The sequence below is a fragment of the Ranitomeya imitator genome, chromosome 6, assembly GCF_032444005.1.
Source record: "Ranitomeya imitator isolate aRanImi1 chromosome 6, aRanImi1.pri, whole genome shotgun sequence".
NCBI classification, from domain to species: domain Eukaryota; kingdom Metazoa; phylum Chordata; class Amphibia; order Anura; family Dendrobatidae; genus Ranitomeya; species Ranitomeya imitator.
In genome coordinates, this window is record NC_091287.1 from 231,949,603 (window position 1) to 231,962,613 (window position 13,011).

Sequence of the window (13,011 nt, forward strand, 5' to 3'; positions counted from 1 at the left end):
CTAATTCCAACCCTAACCCTAACCCTAAGGCTATGTGCCCACGTTGCGGATTCGTGTGAGATATTTCCGCACCATTTTTGAAAAATCTGCGGGTAAAAGGCACTGTGTTTTACCTGCGGATTTTCCGCGGATTTCCAGTGTTTTTTGTGCGGATTTCACCTGCGGATTCCTATTGAGGAACAGGTGTAAAACGCCGCGGAATCCGCACAAAGAATTGACATGCTGCGGAAAATACAACGCAGCGTTCCCGCGCGGTATTTTCCGCACCATGGGCACAGCGGATTTGGTTTTTCATATGTTTACATGGTACTGTAAACCTGATGGAACACTGCTGCGAATCCGCAGCCAAATCAGCACCGTGTGCACATAGCCTAATTCTAAAGATATGTGCACACGCTGCGGAAAACGCTGCGGATCCGCAGCAGTTTCCCATGAGTGTACAGTTCAATGTAAACCTATGGGAAACAAAAATCGCTGTACACATGCTGCGGAAAAACTGCACGGAAACGCAGCGGTTTACATTCCGCAGCATGTCACTTCTTTGTGCGGATTCCGCAGCGGTTTTACAACTGCTCCAATAGAAAATCGCAATTGTAAAACCGCAGTGAAATGCGCAGAAAAAAACGCGGTAAATCCGCCATAAATCCGCAGCGGTTTAGCACTGCGGATTTATCAAATCCGCAGCGGAAAAATCCGCAGAGGACCAGAATACGTGTGCACATTCCTAACCCTAACCCTAACCCTAGCCCTAACCCTACCCCTAACCCTACCCCTACCCCTAACCCTACCCCTAGCCCTAACCCTACCCCTAACCCTAACCCTAACCCTACCCCTAACCCTAACCCTAACCCTAACCCTAACCCTATTCTAACATTAGTGGAAAAAAAAAAATTTCTTTATTTTTTTATTGTCCCTACCTATGGGGGTGACAAAGGGGGGGGGTCATTTATTATTTTTTTTATTTTGATCACTGAGATAGATTATATCTCAGTGATCAAAATGCACTTTGGAACGAATCTGCCGGCCGGCAGATTCGGCGGGCGCACTGCGCATGCGCCCGCCATTTTGGAAGATGGCGGCGCCCGGGAGAAGACGGACGGGACCACGGCTGGATCGGTAAGTATGATAGGGTGGGGGGGGACCACGAAGGGGGATCGGAGCACGGGGGGGGGAATCGGAGCACGGGAGGGGTGGAACGGAGCGTGGGGGGCGTGGAACGGAGCACGGGGGGGCTGGAATGGAGCACGGGGGTGGAACGGAGCACGGGGGGGGGGGTGGATCAGAGTGCAGGGGGGGTGATTGGAGCACGGGGGGGTGATTGGAGCACGGGGGGAGCGGACACGAGCACGGGGGGGAGCGGAGCACTGGACGGAGGGGAGCCGGAGCAGTGTACCGGCCAGATCGGGGGGGTGGGGGGGCGATCGGAGGGGTGGGGTGGGGGCACACTAGTATTTCCAGCCATGGCCGATGATATTGCAGCATCGGCCATGGCTGGATTGTAATATTTCACCCGTTATAATGGGTGAAATATTACAAATCGCTCTGATTGGCAGTTTCACTTTCAACAGCCAATCAGAGCGATCGTAGCCACGAGGGGGTGAAGCCACCCCCCCTGGGCTAAACTACCACTCCCCCTGTCCCTGCAGATCGGGTGAAATGGGAGTTAACCCTTTCACCCGGTCTGCAGGGACGCGATCTTTCCATGACGCCGCATAGGCGTCATGGGTCGGATTGGCACCGACTTTCATGACGCCTACGTGGCGTCAAAGGTCGGGAAGGGGTTAATATGTTAGCAGTGTGTACTGTAAATGTCCAACATGTGAGTGGTATGTGCTGCATGTGTCTAACATGTAAGCACTGTGTCTACTCTATATGTCTAGTATGTGAATGGTGTGTACAGTGTGTGTCAAATGTGTACACCCTGTGTGTACTGTATTTGTCTGATATGTGTGCCATGTCTGCTGTATGTGTTTAATATGTAAGCAATGTGTATTGTATATGTCTAATATGGAAGGGCAGGGGCCGCAATCACTTTAGCTGCCTTGTTTATGTGCACAGCGTAATGTTGGGACTTCAACTTTACTGTGCCTTATTCAGTGCAATATATCCGTCATTAGCTCACTATCTGCCTATCCTGTCCAAAGCTACATGGCTAAGCTGACAAGTGACCTATGGAACATAGGAAATGTCAGCATTTTCTATCTAATGTAGAGGAAAATAAACTTGGAGGCTAACAAGCATGAATTGCCCTTTGTCTCCATTGTTGGGTTTCCATTTAAATCTTTACCATTGGACCCTCTCATTTCTATAAACAGTTAACATTTTATCACATATTAGAACACTAATTCCAATTGTATTTTAAATTAAGACAGCAACAATAGGGATGATTAAATCCTAATAACCTTGCTTTTTTTTCTTTAATTTCAAACTTGTTTTATGCTGAAGTAATCTCAATTATCAGACTTAGGTACCTAATAAAGTACTAATACATAATGTGGATAAAATATCTATGAATCACACTGTTTAAGTGAAACTAAACTTTGTGATTTGTGTAGTTGAACATCTTATTTAAGTCTCATTACATAGGAAAGTAAAGTGATTTCCATTTCTGAGATGTGATTAAACTGAAATTTACGCTTTGGTTAAGGTTTAGCTTTTCTTTGAAGGAAAAAATAGACCTCAGAAGCAGGCAGTCTTGTGCTATGGCACTCTGTGAGACCATTAAATTTAATCCTTCCTTCAAACTCACTCCAGGGGTGATTTCAATTAAATTTGTTCAAAATTTATCAGTTTCCTGCATGTAGGCATAAATGATTCAAGGCCACTTACATATTCACTGAATGGAATGTATTGAAGGGGATGTACAATTGTTATAACTTTCCGCAGTTCCCTCATAAATTCACTTAATAGGAGCTTTTTGATGTAAATGTTTTTCCTCTTGAATTATAATTTTTTTTATTTTCCAATTTATTCAAATGTTGTGTATTCCTAAACTAACCAAAACTTATTTTCATTTGCATCCTAAGGGTATGTGCGTACAATGTCTCTTTCAGGTCAGCTTTGTCAATGAAAAAGTACTAAAGAAACTCAAAAAGCAATAAACATATGTACTGCAATGTAAACTCACCTTGCTGTGCTTATTTTCTATCTTTGAGCTTCTGTTATCACTTTACATTTGTAAAGATGCCAAGTGATTTAAAGAAGTGACCTGACCACTGTTTATGGGCTTCTGCTTAGAAGCTTCTCACTATTTTATACATACAAGAGAAAAAAACCCTGTCCAAAAAAACCACCTAAAAAAAATATACTTCAGAAAAAGCACCATCAGTCTTCCTCTAGAAGAACTCAGTGGGTACTCTAGGGTGGTAAAGTAAAAATGAACAGATCAGGCAAAATTAATATTTGCATATATGCATGGTTTTTCCCAGAAAATTCAATTCATGGAGAAGATATTTTCTGCAAATTTAATGTTTCTTATCATGATCTGAGGTCTCTCTAGGCTCGAGAGCTTAATCATTATTAAGTGAAAAAAAATTCTTAATACTCACCTCATTGATATACTCTCCTGCCCCTCCACTACTCACTGCCACCAATCCACTTCTCATTTCATCTTCTTATCTCAGGCAGCTTGCTTTAATCCTCTCATGCTGCACCAGACTTTCATGTGTCATGGCACCCAAGAGGATTCTGTGCAGGTACTTGGAAAGTCAACAGCACATGTTGTGATTTCATGATGCCATCAACCTCCCATGTGCTCATGCAAAGCCCTCCTGGTCACCATGAAAACCAATAGTCAAGAGCAGCATGAGAGGAACAAAAATTCCAATGCAAGTAGTGTGGGATTTTAAGATGTGGGGAAGACCAGATGGTAGCAGTAAATAGCAGAAGGGTCAGAGAGGTGAGCTTTGAGATGAATATATGGAAATTTTCATTTTTTTAACAATTTGAGGGCATATTGTGGCTCCAGGAAATGACAGCCAGCAGTCACACTTTTACTGTATCCACACAGAAGCAAATTACAAAAACTGCATTTTGACCAATGCGGGTTTTTGGAAAGTTCAAGTACAATGTAATTCCGCATGAATTTATTTGCTCATCTCTATCTAAAAGGCATTGTGAAAGGCAATATGATCAGAGAAGTCGTCATGTCGGTCTGGGCCAGGTGGGAAAGATTGTAAAAATAAAAACTTCATAACAAAGAACTTCATCTATAACTGTACTGTAATATTTTATATGGTTGCAAGAACTGGTAATCACCAATATATGGACACAATATGGTGGTATATCAGTGTTTGTCTTTTTAAAGAGATATATTTCCAGTAACAGTATGATCATCTGCTGAAGTTCCTCTATACCGACAAATAGGGTGCATCACTATTACAGTTGTACTCAGGGGTACCTGGTTAGGGGCCCAGTCAGATGTTTTTCTCCAATGAGCTGATCCTCTAGTTACACCGCTGTAGCTGACTTTAGGACAATGTGTACAGTAGAGATGAGCAAATTTGTTCTGAAAACATTGGCCAATCTCAAATTTGGCATGGACGTAGCACACTAGGATTTGTGTTCGGTTTCCCAAGCATTTTTGCTTAAAGTTGGCAAAATTCGGTCACACTTCGGTAAATCATTGCATTTCCACTACTGCTTTTGATATTTCTTTGGCTAGGATAGTGGTGCTGTATGATGAGCAGGGAGGACAGAGGAATGTGTTTGATGAGGGGACAGGGTGTGTCTAGGACAGAGGAGCAGAGGAGTCTAATTTTTTTTTCTTTTTTTTCTTTAATAACTTAATGTGTGTACAATCAAGCAGCCAATCAGGACGCAGAAGCCATCTACAACATTATTAAACAAAGGTCTTCTGTGATTGGCCTCCTAAACCACATGTCCCTTGGCCATATAAAACCGGACATCTTTTTTTGTGCTGGAGCCATTTTCTCAGTATCACAATGCAGAGAAGATGCTCCTTATAGTGCTGCAAGTGAACTTGTCAGTTAGCTAGATAGGATTCTGTCCTGTGTGAAATCTATCTTCCTGGATCTAACTAGATTGTGTAAAAACTGAGCTGCAGTCTCAGAAGGCCCCATAAGGTAATCCAAATCCTTTGTGATAAAATTGTGTTTCAGTGAGAAATCAGAAGGCCAGATTTCCACTTAAAAATCTTTAGGCCTAATACTTGGGTACAACCAGGAGTCCCAACTAGCTAATCCAAATCCTTTGTGATAAAATTGTGTTTCAGTGAGAAATCAGAAGGCCAGATTTTGACTTAAAAATCATTAGGTCTAATATTGGGGTGCAGCCAGGAGGCGCAATTAGCTAATAAAAATAATTTGTGATCAATATAAGTTTCAGTGAGAAATCAAGAGGCTAGATTTCCAATTAAATATTACTAGGTCTAATATTGGGGTGCAGCCACTAGGTCCAATTTGCTAATTCAAATCAATTATGATAAAACTGTGCTTCAATGACAAATCAGAAGGCTGTATTTCCACTTAAAAATCATTAGGACTAATATTGGAGTGCAGCCAGAACGGGCAAATGGCTAATCCAAATAGTTAGTTTTATCACAATGTTTCAGTGATAAATCAGAAGGCCAGATTTTCACTTAAAAATCGTTAGGCCTAGTATTGGGGTGCAGCCAAGAGGCGCAATTAGCTAATCCAAATTGCTTGTGATAAAACTGTGTTTTAGTGAGAAATTAGAAGACCAGATTTCCATTTACAAATTATTAGGCCCAATATTGGGGTGTAGCCAGAAGGCCCAATTTGCTAATCCAAATCGTTTGTTATAAAACTGTGTTTCAATGATAAATCAAAAGGTCAGATTTAAAATTAAAAATTGTTATGCCTAATATTGGGGTGCAGCCAGGTGGCTCAATTTGTTAATTCAATTCATTTGTGAGAAAACTGTGTTTCAGTGACAAATCAGATGGCCAAATTTCTACTTAAAAATCGTTAAGCCTAATATTGGGGTTCAGACACGAGGTTCACTTAGCAAATTCAAACCAATTGTGATAAAACTGTGCTTCATTGAGAAATCGGAAGGCCAGATTTCCACTTAAAAAATCGCTAGGCCTAATATTGGGGTGCAGCATGGAGGGCCAATTAGCTAATCCAAATAGTTTGTGATAAAACTGTGTTTCAGTGAGAAATTAGAAGGCCAGATTTCGACTTAAAAATTGTTAGGCCCAATATTGAGGTGCACTCAGAAGGCCCAATTAGCTAATCCAAATTGTTGGTGATAAAACTGTGATTCAGTGAGAAATCAGAAGGCAAGATTTTCACTTAAAAATCATTAGGCCTAATATTGGGGTGCAGTCAGGAAGCCCAATTTGCTAATCCAAATCATTTGTGATAAAACTGTGTTTCAATGATTAATCAGAAGGTCAGATTTCCAATTAAAAATTATTACGCCTAATAATGGATTGCAGCCAGGTGGCTCAATTTGTTAATAAAAATTTGTTAGTGATAAAACTGTGTTTCAGTAGTAAATCGGAAGGCCAGATTTCTTCATTTAGTCCAATATTGGGGTGCAGCCAGGAGTGCCTATTAGCTAATACAAACCGTTTGTGATAAAACTGTGTTTCAGTGACAAATTAAATGGCCAGATTTCCACTTAAAAATCATTAGGCCTAACATTGGGGTGCAGCCAGGAGGCCCAATTTGCAAATCAAAATCCTTTATGATAAAATTGTGTTTCAATGACAAATCAGAAGGCCAGATGTCGACTTAAAAATTGTTTGGCTTAATATAGGGGTGCAGCCAGGAGGCTCAATTTGCTAATCCTGTTCATTTGTGATAAAACTGTTTCAGTGACAAATCAAAAGATCTGATTTCCACTTAAAAATCTTTAGGCCTAATACTGATGTGCTGCTAGGAGTCACAGTTTGCTAATCCAAAACATTTGTGAAAAAGCTGTGTTTCAGTGACAAATTAGAAGGCCGGATTTCCACTTAAAAATCGTTAGGCCTAATATTGGGGTGCAGCAAGGAGGGCCAATTTGCTAATCCAAATCGTTTGTGATAAAACTGTGGTGTTTCAATGGCAAATCAGATGGCCAGATTTCCACTTTAACCCTGCTGTACTGTTCGGGTCAATATGACATGAAATGATTTTTGAGACCCTGTAGATTTTTTTATATGAGGATTTGAAACTAGTGGTATCTTGACTTCTCCTCATTTGTGGAGCTCTGTATATTATTTTTGTTTTTGTTTTGTTTACATTTTGCTACACGCTGATTGTTACACTTGTACTGTTCTGGTCAATATGACCCGATAGCATTTTATACTGTTCTACAGGTCTCTGATTATTTCTGAATGCAAAAGTTACGCTTTTTATGTGTACTTCATCTCAAAATGGTGGTGGTTTCACTGTTATTATCAGTAAACAAGTAATTATCCAGTATTATCCATTTGCTGTTTGTGAGAGAGGAGACTGGTTGTCTATCATTCAAAGACTGGGGGTTTCACTGTAATCAGTAATCAAGTATTTATTTAGCCAAATGCATTTTCAGCTTGTGAGAGAAGACACTGTTGTCTTATAAATTGGACACCAGTCATTTGACTTAAAGTACCGTTACACTAAATGATTTACCAACGATCACGACCAGCGATACGACCTGGTCATGATCATTGGTAAGTCGTTGTGTGGTCGCTAGAGAGCTGTCACACAGACAGCTCTCCAGCGACCAACAATGCAGAAGTCCCCGGGTAACCAGGGTAAACATTGGGTTACTAAGCGCAGGGCTGCGCTTAGTAACCCGATGTTTACCCTGGTTACCATTGTAAATGTAAAAAAAAAAAAACATTACATACTTACATTTCGGTGTCTGTCACGTCCCCCGCCGTCACCTTCCCGCACTGACTGTCAGCGCTGGCCGGCCGTAAAGCAGAGCCCAGTGGTGACGTCATGACCGCTGGATCGGCATCACACACGCCAATCCAGCGATGACAGCGGGTGACCCAGTGACGAAATAAAGTTCTGGCCTTCTAGCTCCAACCAGCGATGTCACAGCAGGATCCTGATCGCTGCTGCGGGTCAAACACAACGGAATCGCTATCCAGGACGCTGCAACGTCACGGATCGCTATCGTTCAAAAGTTGCTCAGTGTGAAGGAACCTTTACACCCTGAAGCTAAGTCCTGTGAAAGAGACACTGGTATCTGTGAGAGAGAACACTGAGCTGTGAATACACATCTTTACAGGTATTCTTTTTTTTCAAAACTTGTATAAAAATGTTTCTAAAATGTCTATTGACTGACGCTGTGAATACATATCTTTACAACTATTCTTTTCTTTTCCAAACTTAGGTACGGTAATTCTAATGAGCACAATGCACCATGACAATGCCGTAAGTGATAGAGAAGACAGAAAGCCTGACATTATTTTGGATTATAATGCCATAAAGGGAGCAGTTGATACGTTAGACCAAGCAATATCAACATATAAACATGCAAACGCAAAACCAATCGGTGGCCAATGATTTTATTTTATAACATACTGGACGTTTCTGCATACAATGCATTTGTCTTATGGAGAGAAATCGACCCTTATTGGAACCGGAATAAGCTGCATGAAAGAAGATTATTTCTTGAGGAATTGGGCAAATCCCTGGTTAGGCCATATATTAAGAGCAGAAAAGTGACCTCCAGAAGTGAAGGAGCAACAGCCATTGTAAAAAGTGTCCAGCATGCTAAAGAAAGAAACTCCACATCCACGGCCTCCACCAGCACAGCTACCAGCAGCACAGCTACCAGCAAAAAAAGGAAGAGATGTAGCTTCTGTCTATCTTCCTGTGACAATAAGACTAATCTGACATGTGCTGGATGTTCAAAATATCTGTGTAAAGGACATGTGTCTTATTATTGTGTTCAGTGTAAAAACGCATGAACATGCTCAGTTTTTCTTTTTTCTTTCTAAAAAGGTTGAAGTTTTTATGATTTTTCATTTGTTGATTTATAAATATTGTTTACAAAAAGTTAAATGTCATGTTTTAGTAATAGTAAAGACCCGAAGAAGCGCAGCAGCGCGAAACGATCGTCGTCTTTTTATATCACGTTTCTCCCTGCTATTTCTGCATTTGGCATGTGGCACAATAAAGACTGAATATTAGCAGATGGTGAGTGCCCATTTTTTTCTACAGTTTTTAGTAATAGTAATGTAAAGCTGCTTTGTTATTTGTGTGCAGAATGCCAACAATCAAAGATAATTGTAAAAAGCCTGTGCAACCTTTTTATGAAAAAAAAAAAAAATATTAAGTTTAAATTTAAATTTTTCATTTGTTTATGATCAACCATGTTCACATACAGTATAATAATGAAAAAAGTATTCAAATAAAACACTTAGAGTAGCTAAAAATCAAGAATTAATAGGTCGGGTCATATTGACCCCGGAACAGTACAAGTGTATAGCAAATGCAAACAGAACAGCAGGGTTAAAATTATTAGGCCTAATATAGGGGTTCAGCCAGGAGGCCCTTTTTGCTAATACAAATGGTAGCAGTGTTGCAGTGAGGAATAAGGAGACAACATTTGCTCATCAAAAGTTGTGGGCCTAAGGTTGTGAAACAGCAGTTTACAAGAGGGGAAGACTACATACTGTACAACATAAGTGGGAAAAAGTGAGGTTGTGATGAAAGGGGGGATAGGATTGATGTTTGATGTGTACGTGGGTTAGGTTTTAATGTTAATGAAAGCTCAACTGAGCAAACACTGATTCATCCTATCCAAAGATCACTGACAATATCTGTTATACTGGACAGGCTTCTCGACTCCCTTTCTTTGGCAGTCGCACAGCAGTATGCCTTGCAGACAAGATTCAGAAAGAGCATGTGCTCCAGTGGATGGCAAGTGTTGCATCAAATGTCCTCTCCTCCTCTTTCTCCGACTTAACATCACGCATAGTACAATCTTCAGAGGTGGCATTACAATAATCCTTGTCCCCCCGTGTCACTAATTTCCGAACGCCCAACTAACTGTAGGGAACCACATATGTGTCATTCTGCCGAGCCGTTCACACATTCTATTCCGTGGACATCAGAGATCTGCTCAAAAGATTGACAGAATCCAGAGGAGGAAAGTATCTGCAATGATGCCCCTAATTATGTTATGTTGAATCTGGAGTCCAACGAACTAGGTTCCGAGTAGAATTCATACCTTCATCATCAACCAGGGTGCAAGTGGCCCTGTTGAGGCTCAGATACCAGAAGCGCATGATGGTTGTACTGTGGTGTCAGAACAGGAAGAGGAGGAGGGTGACTACCAGGGTGAGGAGTGTGAAAATAGAGCGGATGACGATGAGGTTGTAGATCCCACTTGATGAGAACCCAGAGGTATGCAGTTGAGCAGCTCAGCAGAGAAAGTGGGTGAGGAGAAAGAAGAGGAGATTATGTTGCGGGTTCCCACACAGACATGAAGTGATGCAACTATGAGAAGCACTGCATCTTCAGTCCCAACTCTGGCTTTGGCCAGCACCGATCATGAGTGTGTAGTTTGCAATGGCAACAAGGGTTGACTAGCCTGAACCTTTTTTGAAACCGCAAAGGATGTCCCAACTCACATTATCTGCCACATTTGTAAAAAAAACCAGTAGAGGCAAAAATTACAATAATTTGATAACTATGTGCATGAATCGGCACATACATGATTAACATGCCTTAGTCTGGGAATCTCACTGCACTAAAATGGGGACTAGTGTACGTCTCTAACCACATGCTGTCCCATCAACCACATCTGCTGCTTCTTCCTCTTCCGTAACCAGCCAAGTCTTCTCACACAGGTCTTCGGCTGCAGACACTCCAATTGTTTACTCCCTACAGTCATGGTGAGGGAGAGCCAGTCAGCTGTTACGGAAGTGGACATGACAGTTGTTGCTGTGTGACCTAGCAAAAGCACTTCTTTCTCAATCAACCATAACACCTCCACCTGCACCTCACTCACAGTCCAGCAGTTTGCCCAGTTCTCTGCACTCCAGCATTTCTCAGGACAGCAGCCAGCCCTCGGTCCCCCAACACCTTGACGTTGGTGGATGGGCTCACATTTTTTGACCAAATTTTGTGCTAAGCATCTCATGTATTTTTTTCATAGATTTCACAAGCCGTTAGGCTATTCACATTTCATGTATTACACATTTTCTTGCTTTAGTACAATTAAGTGCAGCCATTGATCTATTTGCTATGTAAGTTGTTTTTTGGTTATGCACCAGTTAAGACTAGTTGGTTGTTCAGTCAGTTTACCATTACCAGCCAAGACTTCTCACACAGGTCTTCGGCAGCAGAAACTCCAATTGTTTACTCCCTGCAGTCATGGTGAGGGAGAGCCCGTCAGCTGTTACGGAAGTGGACATGACAGTTGTTGCTGTGTCACCTAGCAGAAGCACTTCTTTCGCAATCAACCATAACACCTCCACCTGCACCCCACTCACAGTCCAGCAGTTTGCCCTGTTCTCTGCACTTGACCATTACTCAGGACAGCAGCCAGCCCTCGGTCCCTTAAACAGGTGCCTTGCATGGCTCATGTCCTCAACCAGGTGGTACACTAATTTCTCCACCACTATCCCGGCCTGGATGTGCTATTTCAAAAAGCATAGTCGCTGTGTGCTTACTTCCCACAATCGCACCCTGCAGGTCATCGACGTGCATCGCTACAGAAGTCTTTCGGCCTACTGGTTAACCGTTTGATTTGCAATGTTCTGACATGGTGGAATTCAACTCTCCACATTTTTCAGAGACTGTTGGAGCCCTGGTGCACTATTTTATTTTGCACAGAATGAGACAACGTAGTCCAGACGTAATGCAAATCCTGCTTGCGGAGTGGGCACAGATGAAGGACACCTGCACCCTTCTGCACGGTTTGGAAATGGCTGCTAAGATGGTTAGCGCTGATGATGCCATCTCTATGCCAGTCATCTACATTCTGGAACACACTTTGAATAGTCTGTGGGAGGAGGTGGTGGTTCCAGAGGAAGAGGTGAAAGCAGAGGAGGATGTGGAAGGGATAACAATAGCTCTAAAATCCAGACTGTCATCGCATTGGCATGTGCCCTGAGAGGATGGATTAGAGAGATCGAGGAGGATTGTAGGAGTTGAGGAACAAATTAAGGAGGATGAAGAAGAAAAGGTGATGAGCATGTAACAGTCAGAAGATGAAGAGGATAATGATCTTTTTTGTTGTCCATGGTTGGTGGGAGGGTTCAGATGAAGCATGCTAGAGTGTTATCTCTCCACCAGCACACCATGGACTTGGACCTCATGGAAGTGCCTGACACATGAGCGCCTTCCTGCTGTACTTTCTGCAACATTATGGCTGTATTTCTAGAAATGGTGTTTACTACTGGGTTGTCACTCTGATAGATCCACGTACAAGATTACATATTGCCAGATGCATTTCCCCCTAGAAAGGAATATGCGCATGGTGGAGTAATGAAACAGGCTTATAGACAATCTTAAGCGTGTTTTTTTCTCAAGACAGCAGCGAGGCACACAGTGTGCTTTGCAGTTCTAGACTTCCAACTCTGTCAATGTCAAGTCATTAATGCAAAAACATTAGCAGCAGCAGTTGAGCAATTTCTCTGAGTCATTTCACACATTATTTTAGACCACTCCATGCTCCAGCAGAACAGAGTACAAGTCTGTCATGTTATGAACGACTTGAAATGATGATGCTGGAGTATCCCAAGCTCAATATCAATGGGAATTTGGACCTTTTTGCATTTTGGTATTCAAAAATGGAAGAGTAGCCTGAGCTTGCCTGTCATGACTTGAAGGCTTTGAGTTGCCCGGCAGCCTGTGTTCTCTCAGAACGTGTGTTCAGCGCTGCTGGTGGTATCCTGATGGATAAGCACATTTGGCTGTCACTTGAAAGTGTAGAGCTCCTAACTTTTATAAAAAAGAACAAGTCATGGATCGCCAATGACTTTTGCACCCCAGTCACAGACTGGGCAGACTAGGCGATGGTGTTGTTATTACTGTCATGCATTGATCTTGTATTACTGCAGTCTGTGACACCTTTGTTGTGACTTCT